Source organism: Crinia signifera, chromosome 2, assembly GCF_055691185.1.
Source record: "Crinia signifera chromosome 2, ASM5569118v1, whole genome shotgun sequence".
NCBI lineage: Eukaryota > Metazoa > Chordata > Amphibia > Anura > Myobatrachidae > Crinia > Crinia signifera.
Window position 1 is genome coordinate 257,804,488 of NC_139218.1, and position 12,383 is coordinate 257,816,870.

General features: G+C 41.4%; 1 protein-coding gene across 14 annotated transcripts in view; it reads left to right on the forward strand.

Annotated features, from left to right (window-relative positions):
- Positions 1–12,383, forward strand: part of DMD (dystrophin) — a 1,973,025-nt gene that overhangs the window by 1,845,546 nt on the left and 115,096 nt on the right. The window lies entirely within an intron of this gene.

A 12,383-nucleotide genomic window follows, 5' to 3' on the forward strand; every position in this document is an offset into this window, starting at 1 on the left:
GTTATCTTGTATGGCTTTGTAGTATGAAAATCAGGAGGTTGATGTGGAACGCTCAGGTGATTTTGTCTCGGCATGTATCCATTTCTTCATCGACAAAATTTAGGTTGCATTTGTAGTTCAGGAATGATTCTTTCTTTATGGGGTACCAAACAAATTATTTATCAGTTTAATCTACATTTTCATGGAAATTCCATGCTGTAGAAGTCGAACCATGCATAACTTAAAAATTGGTAAATGATCAGTCAGCATTATCCGTTCACTGCATTAGCTTTGTCAGAACAGAAAACATTAAGGGACCTTTGTGATTTTAATTAGCAGTGGAGATGAGAAGCAAATATTGATGCAAATATGCAAAGATAACCTCCTGGTCTCCGAGCTTGCAAACAAATTAAGTTATAGAACTATCTTATTATTGTGGCAATGTACTGCTTCTGTCATGCAACCACAAACTTATCAAATATCTGCAATACTTACACACTGTCATGGTATACTATATTTCACACCATGCCAAAAAGGGCACATGCAGCCCTACCGTCCCTTTCTCTGGGGGAGATTCAATTGCATTGCGGAGCTGTAGCTCCCAGGTTGCTTAGAAATGCAAAAAAAAATTGTTGCATGTTTTAGGTAACATTGGTTGTTATACACATTCGTTCTTTTATAATCTCCACCAAATTTAGAAGATTCATCCTTTGCTTCTGTGCCATAGGCCTTATTCTAGTTCACTCTTTCTGTCAAAATCCTTCTTAGATGGACAAAACCATGGGCACTGCAGGGGGGCAGATGTAAAATGTGCAGAGAGAATTAGATTTGGGTGAGTTATTTTGTTTCTGTGCAGGGTAAATACTGGCTTCTTTATTTTTACACTGCAATATAGATCTCACTTTGAAGTAAAACCCCACCCAAATCTAACTCTCTCTGCACAAGTAACATCTGCCCCACCTGCAGTGCACATGGTTTTGTCCATCTAAGAAGGAAATTGTCAGAAAGAGTGAACTAGAATAAGGCCCATAGTGCAGGGTGTAATTCTGCTTTTGTGCTTTTTAATTTTCTTTTAATATAAATGGGAAGAATCTCTTGTGAATCCCCTAGGCCAGGCATTCCCAACCACGGTCCTCAAGGCACACCAACAGTGCAGGTTTTAGTGATATCACGGCTTCAGCACAGATGGTTCAATCAGAATCCCTCAGATACTAATTAAGTCACCTGTGCTCAAGCCTGGATATCTACAAAACCTGCACTGTTGGTGTGCCTTGAGGACCGTGGTTGGGAATGCCTGCCCTAGGCAATGCCTTATAAATATGCAGATCATGTGAACTTGGGCCCAGAAGCGGGTGGGAATTCAGATCTCCTCCTGATTCAAGTCTTGTTAGGAGTGTCATTCTACATGATTGAGGTAATTCTCAGCAGATTCAGTCTGAAAGTTTAGAAATTGCTTTCCCGTTTTACCACGATAGATAGTAAATCCCTGGGAATTAAAAATGTTGGTGTTTCTTGTGTGCTTGCAGTAGAATGGGTGTAGATAAGGCAAGAAAGATTTTTGCCTGGTCCTGTAATGATGACTTTGACTGTTCTCTGATGGCAAGCCAAAACTAGATTTATTGACAGCTTAATAGACATGGTAGCATTGTTCCAAGCAAAAATACACAAACTATGTCAGCAGTGCATTCACATGGTGCCAAATGACAATTTGTCCACACTTGAGATACAAAGTTGCATAAGTACTTGTTTTATAGATAACACTTTATTTGTTATGTCTTTTGCCATCAGCCATGGTCAGAGTAAATGTGTCCAATTTATTTTTTTTCCCACATGGTTCTCCAATGCACATTCAAACTACTCAATTATAATAGATGATGCTGAATAGTCAGAGGCAACCATCAATCTCCTTTGAAACATCAGTGTCTCTTCTGCTAAAGAAAATAATGCATGTAGAAGATTTTGCTTCTCCCTCCCCCCATGCACTGTATACGACTATTACTATTTATTAAGTTATTTATATATCGCACACATATTCCACATCGCTGTACAGAGAATATTTAAACATTCACGAGCTTACAGTTTATATTCCCTACCACATGTATGTGCACACACTCATCCTAGGGTTAGATTTGTTGGGAGCTGATTAGCCTACTAGTATATTTTTGGAATCTGGGATGAAACGGGAGAACCCGGAGTAAATCCATGCATGTACGGGGAGAATATACAAACTCCATACAGTTAGAGCCATGGTGGGAATCAAACCCATGACCTCAGTGCTGTGAGGCAGTAATGCTAACCATTACACCATCTGTCCTGCTCCAGTTCTTCTGTATTGGTAATGTATTACCTTTAGTGTCCTATTGTGGCAAAATAATGTCTCACAGTTTTGTGATGACCCGTCTTTTGTCATACCACTTTTAAACCTATTAGGACTTAAAGTATTTTCGGTACTTGTTTCCTAGCACGGGCACACCGATTTGCATCGGGGTGGTCGTGTCGGAAAAATCGCATGCGATGCGATCGACCCGATTTTTACATTCAATCAAATGTGAATAGGGTCCCTGGGACCCTATTTTACATTGGATTCAATGTAAAATATTCCCCAGACCCCCAATTTTACACCCTCAACGCCGCCACCCCACGATTGACGCCAACCCGAAGCGCGGCGGCGGTGCGCGTCCTCCGATCTTTTCATACCCCTACTATCCACGTCGGCATGGAGTTGAGAATATAAAGTGTGGCGAGCCACCGAGCCCGAAGCATGGCGAGCGGACGCGTATAACTTCACAGATATGAACTTATGATATTCCTACCTTAGCTTTCGTTCACTGTGCTCCTAACCGTGCTACAGTATTTCTCCCATATTCACTATGAATTGCTGTGCATTTACTGGAAGAGGTTAAGGGGGAGATTCTCCAAGAATCTCCACCCCCCTTCGCCGCCCATCTCATTTATAATTATCGCATATGTTCTAACATATGCGATAATTATAGCAAAGGACAGCTCTTGCGTTAAGAACTGTCCTTTGCGGTGACAGCTCCCCCCTCCCTCACACCCAGCGCTACTGCTGCTGCGCCGGGCTCTCCTCCTCCCTGCTCCTGGAAGAGGATCAGTGCAGGGAGGAGGTCACAGGTCCGGGCAGCACAGCTCTGTGCTGCCTGGACACAGGTGAGGGGGGAGGGGGCGATGCGGGGTCCGTGCGGGGCGGGGGGGGTCAGCGCGGGGCGTCGGAGGGTTGCGGTAGAAGCCCATTGGCTTCTCGCCGATAACGGGTTTTTACCGCATTTCTTGTTTAGAGAATCTTCCCCTAAGGCTGTCTTTAGCAGAAGCCATCAAGTTTTATTAAGGTGCAGAATTTTGCCACTTAAAAATAAATCAGTGGCCTACTTTTTAATTTGATCTTACCTTTTGGTATGCATGCTCTCAATACCTGCAGTATTCAGTAAAAATATCTACGTGCTGCTGGCTGTCTATGCGGGGAGTAGGTGCAGAGCTAGGAGTAGTGCGGGGAGTGAGTTTAGGGTTAGTGTAGTGTGGGAAACAGGTTTCAGAGGTATTGTAGTTTAGTAAAAGGTGTGAGTGCAGAGTTAGCAGTCATTTACTGCAGGGATTGGGTGCAAATTTCAGGGTAGTGTGTGTGCAGGGTGATTAATTTCATGCTAGGTGCAGGGTTAGGGCTAGTGACATGAGAGTGAGGGTAGGGGTAGTGTACTGTAGTGGGTAAGAGTAGTTTCTGGATGAAGGTTTACAGTTTGTGTGCAGTTCAAGTATGTGGAGGATGCCAATCGCACAAGAAAAGCTTTTTAGGACCGGAAATATCCGGAAACTAGGCCCTGTAATATAGTTTTATTCTTCCAATTAACATAGGATATTCCAAGAACGGGGTATGCTACCACTTGGCAAATAATGAAGCATTGTATGGAAAGCAAGAGAGACCACTGTCTCCCGCCAATGTGCTCACGCGGTCCTGGCCGGTTGAGCATCAGTCAGCTGCCAAATATGAATGTCTGATTTGGCTGCTGCATTAAATGGGTAGTGTCAGATCCATTCCGCCAAAATAATGTTAAAATGGGTCTGACATTAATTGAATATACCACTTTTTAGTATTTAGTACCTGTTCCTGCTTGCTGTAGAAGATCTGAATTCTGGAAGTGGTGAAGGATAACGCTGCAGAAGGTGAATAATTATCTACTAACTATGGCTATTCGAATGTTTCAATTGCTAAGTTAGTCATGCATAGAGTTGACCAAAGGCTTCCAAAGCAAGTCCTGACGCTAAGTTAGTCATGCATAGAGTTGACCAAAGGCTTCCAAAGCAAGTCCTGACGCTTCCAACATGGATATTTGGAAAAATTGGACTTGATCTGGCGGTGGACCAAAAAATCTCCTGCTTAGGTTCTGTGAGAAAAAAGATGGTGTTAAAACCTATGTGGCTTAATTTCTCTGGCTAATTGGATTGCAAGAAAGCCGCGGATGGCTGCGTTAAATTGCAATTAACAGTGATCACACCTGAACACAGGTAAACTCTGCCAATTAAATTCTCGCCTATAGGTGTGTTTAAACCATGGCATAAAAATTCTAGTAATGCATTCACCATTTGCTGTAATTTCAATGGTTAGCTTTTCTGCATTATGGCAGAGCTGTCATGGGTTTCATTCCAATATGTGTAGTTTGTAGGTTCTCACCATGATTGTGTAGATTTACTCGAGGGGCCCAAGTTTCCTCCAACTAGCCAAGAGGCTAGTCTTAAGTTTATTGTACAGATCTGTACAATATAGCCTTTTCTTCATAGTTTATTTTTCTATTCAATTTTGATGCTGTGTTTCGGGATCGAATTGGCACCAAATACAGCTGAAAATGCTTATATCAAATAGAAAAATAGACCACCTGGAACCCTGTGTAAGTTTATGCAGAGTCAACGTTTTTTTTTTTTTTTTCAAGACCTCTGCAATTCACCCTGGCATGCTATCACCTTCTGTGCCACATACTGACTGATGGTCACCCATTTTTGCCCAATCAATGCTAAGAGTTTTGTCATAATCAGTCTCCGGCCTGCTGCTGGCCTTTTTGTCTGCTAGCGGCAGGGTTGAGTGCGGCGGGCGAAGGTGCATGCAGTGTGGTGTGCCAGAATATGGCCACATGGTTGATCATGCCTACACATGGAACGATGTGGCAATGATCTTGCATGACAGGTTGTTCATCTTTCCTCCTGCTGAAGGGATCAGCAGGCTTGATGCACCCACATTGGATCTCCATCATACCCACACACAGTTTTCAAACTATTTCTCTTTTCCTTCCGTTGGACACTGCCATATTGTTTAAAATAATTTTTCCATGTGTGTGCACCTTTTAGATTATTTCACAGTTACTAACCCAATAATCTGCATGTAAACCTGTTAAAGGGTACTTACACACTGTACGGTTTTTTTTTTGACCAATATCATTCATTTTGGGCCTTCTGAACGATATTGGTCAAAATAATTTTCAGTGTCTATGCTACAAATGACGAATGATGATGCGCCTACCCACCGATCGTTCATCAAGGTTGATTGTTGGCTGGGTGGGCAGCTCAATTTGGATATCGTTCAGAAAAAAGCACAAAGACTGTAGCTAGAGCGTTCATCTTTCATTAAATTGATCTGTGTGTATGCACCACATCTTTCGTCCAGGAAACAGGGGAAGTTCAAGGGAAAATTGGTCATCAGTGTCTTTCAGTGCATACATCGTCCAGTGTGTATGCACCTTTAACCCTTTGAGTGCCACCATATATGAGAGCTATTCAAAATAGCTACTAAAATGCCAGCGTCGCTCACATTTGTTATTTAAATGCAAATAAAAAATGTGTAAAGAAAGGATTATATTTCCTATATAATATCAACGTGACGGGTCATTTATGTTGAATAAAAATGTTAGTTTGGCAATTTTCACACCAATTGTGGCAAACTCACTAGGCACTCAAAGGTTTAATGCACAAGCTCACTTCATATAGTTTAGCTTGTAATGTTAATCCATTGACTGAGGGTGACGGCGAAAGTCATTTAGTTACTAATTAACAATACTGAGTAAATTGTTCTAAGACTATAGCAGAGGTTAATCATTAAACTGCATTCATTTGTAATCTTGTGTTCTTGAAAGAAAATGTATTTTAAAAATACATTTTTGCTAAATGAGAACTTTTTTTTTACAGTTTATAAAGTTTTTCTTGCCTATTTAGTTAGGAGTGGGACTTTTTAACTAGGATTTACATATTTTAGCTTAAAAAAATAGATAATCTGATTCCCCTCCGTTTACTGAAACAGAACATGACCGATAATGGTTATGAATGATGTGGGCATTTCTGGTTAATTTACTCTCACCAAAAAAAAAAAATACCTGGACATCTGTTTTAATTTAACAAGATTACCAGAAGTCTATGTTTTGCTGCCAGTGTGTTATAAATTATATCTACATGGTTGTAAAACAGTTGTATAGGTACAGTATGAGGTGCTTACGCTATTTCAGCAGCAGATGTGCACATTCCAGTCTGCATTCCTCCTAAGTAATAAGGGATCTTACTGACAACTTTGACTGAACTTGTTAAGATAGATACACATCTACAGATGTATCTGTCCAATCTATTTGGTGGAAACAAAAAAATTGGTAATGTATGGCAGCATATGAGACTAAACATTTGCTTCCAGACACTGGATAAGACAATGGTCATTCAGACAAATTTGGTTTAATCCCATTTGATTTTAACAAATTTATCAGACTAACCAATTTTTGTCCATTTTCCAGCATTTGGGAGTGAATGGTTGATTGCTGTATGTCCCCAAACTTTAACAGATTTTTTTTTCACCAGACTGATTGGACAGATAAATCTGAATGTGTATACCCAGCTTTAGGTCCGTATTCAATGTGGCCGGCGAGGGGGTTAATGGGGAGTCAGTTTAATACTGACAGAGTGAGCTGTGACAGCGAGCAGGCAGAACTGCTTGCTGTCACGGCTCGCCCCCGGCATTAAATACACCCCTCAGAATACAAAATAATTATTATTTTTGTTGCCTATGACAGTGTGATTATTAAATGGGGAAAGAAAATACACAATGCATAGCAATCTTGTTCTTTTACATGATTAAGTTTTGCAAATTTAGGTTGGTGCTACCTGGATGTTCAAATGTGTTGCTTTTTATTATAATGACAATGCTATGCCACATTTCTAGAATATCATGACTTTCAGAGAAGGGGGCAACCATTAGTAATGTTGCTGATTTTTGTTTCAGGGCTATTGTCAAATACTGACAATAGGTGAATGGAGTTGTTTCTTAATACATTTTTTCCTTTAAATAAATTATCACACGTGTCTTTTGCAACACTTCATGCTCCCTCCTCCCCAAAGAATAGTTCAAATGCCATTGAAACCACAGTTACAGCCAATAGCAAAGCAAATAGATCACATCAAGCACTTTAAATGTTCATGATTAGTTTGAAGTGGCCAGCAGTTTTACAGAGCAGGAGAATGCTAGAACAACAGAGTAAATATGCATAAATAAAGGATATCTTACGGTGCCCACACACGGTGAGATATGTGCTAGGTGCGATTTGAGCCATATAATATGTACTACGCATTTTGGACAGTACACTGTGCGATTTGAACCATACCCGATTTTTGACTACACTAAAATAGTCAATTACAAGATACATGCGATCGATTTAAAAATTACCTGCCTGCAAATACTTTTTGAGATATGGACTACATTGGGACATGCATCGCGAAGCAAAATAACAAGGTGCGATTTGAACTAGACTGAATGCAATTTGGACTAAATCGCATCGTGTGTGGGAACATTAAGTTATCATACATACTGTATTCAATCCCCACCACTATTTCCAACAGAGGAAATAGTGGTGCCTGCCTTTTCAATGCTGTTTCCGACAGCATTGAAGGCGGAATTCGACTAAATGTATCTAACTTTAAAACCAATCGGATCCGTTTTGTCGACAACGGCCATGGATTGTTGAATTCATGGCAGGATCTCGACAATGCATGGCAGTTTTCGCGTTCACGCCACCTTTTCGACAGTGGTCAGGCGGAACATTGAATTCTGCTTATTGATATACTGTTGGGGTGGTGAAAATTTGCCAGGATTCCGAATGTCGGAATACAGGTTTCAATACTCCCCTTCACCACCTCTATTTATGTTGAATTATATTTTTATTTAAGTTTGCAATGTAGCCACGATTATAAAACTGTTATATGGGACCCTTTGTTATTAAGGAGTTGCACTTTGCAAAATATGTGGATCTGTACAAATCCATCTGGAATCTGAGCTCCCGTCCCTACTGACCAGAAGTATCCACAAGGCGTTGTGCTGCTATCTCCATGCATCATAGCAGCTATGGTGTTCTATGGCTTATATGCTGTGTTGTCTTGGCACCAAACACATTCAATGACCCCTAACCATGTAGGATTTTTTCATTTTTAGGTACTTATAGTAGGTTTTTTTTTTTCTGCAAAGTTGATACAGGCTTGGCTTTTATTTATTTTTTGGGGGGAGGGGCAAGGCTTTGTCGAACCATCCTACTCTGTAGCACAAACATGTCACATTAGGGTTTCACCACCCTTCTGGACAAATGCAGTCTGCTCTGGCCTTTGAGAGAATTCCGTATTTGTCAAGTCTACATTCATATTACCGATCTATCCCTTCCCCGCATTTTAATCTTACTTACATTTTTTTTTCTTTTCTATTCTTTTTGTCACCATGCCATAAAGTACAGACTCTATCTCCGATCTCCCATTCTCTGAAATGCCATAGGCATCTTGGCAGTTGAAACCGATACAGTCTAAAGTAGGGCAATTGTTACAAGTAATCTAACAAGTGCACTTTGTACTTGTGTTGTGTTTGGGGGATGGTGGATTTTAAATCAATTCAGTTGTGCTGTGTTCATGCTTATTCTTTATAATGCAACTATATTTCCAATCAAGTCTTTGATGTTTTCCTACATTCTCTTGATTTGTGGTATTAATAGACTTTTTTTTTTCTTGCAAATTATTGCATGTCATAGGCTCCCATACTGTACATAACCCGAATTTTGTTCCCACCGAACAGATTGGACAGATAATTCTGTACCCAATTTAACAGCCCAGGTTTTTATAGATACAGTAGCTAGGCTTCAGCACAGATTATTAATTAAAATGGCTGAGGTACAGATCATGCAGTGGTGCAACTATGGGGTTACAGTATACTTTTTAAGAAATGTTGCCAATACCACCACGCATCCCCTGCTTTGGCACAGCTACATATGTCCCCCACACCCCTGGCTGCTGCTGCTGCTGCTGCTGCTGTGGAGGAGAACTGAGTAAAGCTGCATGCTTCCCCCACCACTCCACTGCTGCATAGAAGAGGAGAGGAGTGCAGGCTTCCCCCCACCCCTCTGGTGGCTCACAGCCAGTGTTCCCTCTAAGCTGTGCGCGTGTGCGCGCGCACACAACTCGCCGAGCCCGCGCACAGACATTACAACTGAGCGCACAAAGGTTAAAATCTTGTTTTAGTGTGCCACGAGTTTAATAAGGTTGAAAATCACTGCTATAGTCTATATGTGTGGTGTGTGAAGTCTGTAAACATTCAAATTGCTTTATTAACTCAACAGAACTCGAAACCTAGGCCTGTATACGTTATATGACGCACAAAAATGTACATTTCCTTCCAAAGTTGCACAGCCAATATCTTTTTCTGCACAAAGCCTTCGTAAAATTAGAGGGAACATTGCTCACAGCCATTTCAAATATGGCTCCTGAGCCAATCAGAGCTTGCGTACCGGCAGCCACAGTGATTGGCTGCTGGGCCACAAGCTCCAATTGGCTCATGAGCCAGTGTCATTTTTAAAATGATCAAGAGCAGTGATGTAACTAGGGCTCCGCAGCCCTAGCGTTAGTGGGGGGAGCCGGTGCCACAGGGGTGCAGGAGCTCTGCACATGCTGGTGCTCTGTTGTTGCAGCCCAAAGCTCGGAGTGACAGATGGGAGGGGACTCAGGCAAGGGACCCCAGCAGGCATCATCCTTTCAGCTTGAGCTAGGGCAGTACATCCCTTGGAGAGGCACTGTACATAAACAACCCCCCCCCCCCCCCCCCCCCAAAAGAAAGAAAAAAACATCTTCACTGAGAACAGTGGAGACGGGCACCAGGGGAGAGCCACCGGAGGAAAACAGCAGAGTTTGATGTCTGTCCCCCACCTGTCCTGACTGCATGTCCCTGGTAACAAGTAAGTTTGCCCTGCACTAAGCACCGCGCTAGCATACGGGCACGCAGGGGGACTGCGGGAGACGCGGGCAGCGGGTAAAGCTAGTGAGAGAGCGCTGTAAGAGGGAGCGAGTCTGAAGCACTGTAGTTGATCAGTGTCCCGGCTTCTCTCTCCTCAAGTACGGGTGGGGGCGCGCCAGAAAATATTGTGGCTGACGGGAGCAAATTTTATAGTTACGCCACTGACCGAGAGCTACCAGAATGGTGGGGGAAGCCTGCGGCACGCTCCTCCTCGCAACGGCACTACAGCAGTGAGTCAGCACTGCAGAGAGCATTATGTATAAGCACTGCATGTGGCATTATGCTTGTAAGTGGTAAAAGATACAGAAGTCTGCATTTTTTGCATTGCTACCCCTAGCAGCGAGTAACTTAGAAACCTTACTGTGGGGCCTAATATTTAATAGGCTTTAGGGTGTTTGGCATAATGTGTAATGGGCATTACGGTGGGTGGTATATTGTGGCAATGCCCAAATTGCAATGTAGCCACTCCACTTGTTTCATGCAAACACACCCCATCATGACACATGGCCACACCTGCAGCATACCCCAAAGAAAAAAATTCTATTTGCACCACTGAGATTATGCCACTTTTACTCAAGCATGGATATATTTAAACCCTGACCTGTTAGGATGTCTTGTGGATGGAGTTTGCACACTGATTTATTTGGAGGCCTGTTTCCAAATAAAACCATACATGCTTGTAACCTACTAAATTAATAGCAGGCTTTTTAATCTAATGGCAACAAAAAAAAATTGTTCTGCTTGTATTTAAACCTTTTTTTTTTTTTTGTGGTGTTCAATAGTAAGCATATTCTTTACTTCAGATTTCATTGTAAAGTGCATACAACATCTGCACCATATAAGACATGATTAGTTGTAACTGCGGTTTGCTATGATTCATCTGATTGAACAGGGGTGAAATTAAAGTGAACCCAGTCACTCTGTGCTAGGACATACAGTTTGTTCCATTAATATGTCTTCACATCATATTAGACAAATGTATTTGATTTACATACATTATCGCTAAACAGTGTTGATATAAGCAAGATTTATTGCGGTCTGATTTACTTGCTAAGAAACAAGTCAGCGAGAATCAATGTATTTTGCTATGAATTGGTGGCTCACATAATTGCATGAAAACTCCCATTTAAGGGCAAGATTCCTGGGAGCACAGTCAATTACCCTTTGAATGTGGCTGAGCATTGAAGGTGGAGTCCTACTTAGAAACAAATTACAGTAACTAAAGTAATTTCATAGGTTTTCACAATGCCCCTTTTTTATTTAGCATGTTATAAATATTTATGCTTGTTTCGGCTTGGCTTTCAGTTGCTGCTTAAACAAATTTATGGTGTCACTTGTAGGCTAGGTGAAATGCTATGACTCTCACTACATCAAGGGGGGAATTTTAATAGGGTGAGAGATTTGGTAAGAAACCTCCCAGCAATCAATTGGAGGTTTCTTACCAAATCTCTCACTTTTCTGAATCTCTCGTCCTATTAAATTTCACCCCAAGTCTCCTGATGTGATCACATTTTGACATTGGTTCCATTTATTGGAAATAGCCAGGTTCTCTAAAATATATATTCTAGTAGCAAGTTGGCTTTCCATAGCCAAGCATTAACAGACCATTAGAGTGTACAATACAATATTTATTACCAGTTATTTATATAGCGTACACATTCCGCAGCACTTTACAGAGAATATTTGAACATTCACATCAGTCCCTGCCCCGGTGGAGCTTACAATCTATATTCCCTACCACATGTACACGCACACACAGACATACTAGGGTTTATTTTGTTGGGAGCCAATTGACCCATCAGTATATTTTTAGAGCGTGGGAGGAAATGGGAGTACCCAGAGGAAATTCATGCAAGCGTGGAGAGAATATATAAACTCCACACAATTATTCCTATATTGGGAATGGAACCCATGACCTCAGTGCTGTGAGGCCGTAATACTAACCATTACACCATCAATGCTGTGTGTATTCACTAACCATCAAATTATAGTTGTATGGTGGTTGTTACATATGTTTTACAAAATGCTACATAAACATTCTGGTTCAATTAACCTGTCAGCTTCTCTGTTACCCTGCACACAATATGAAGAGTTTAAAAAAAAA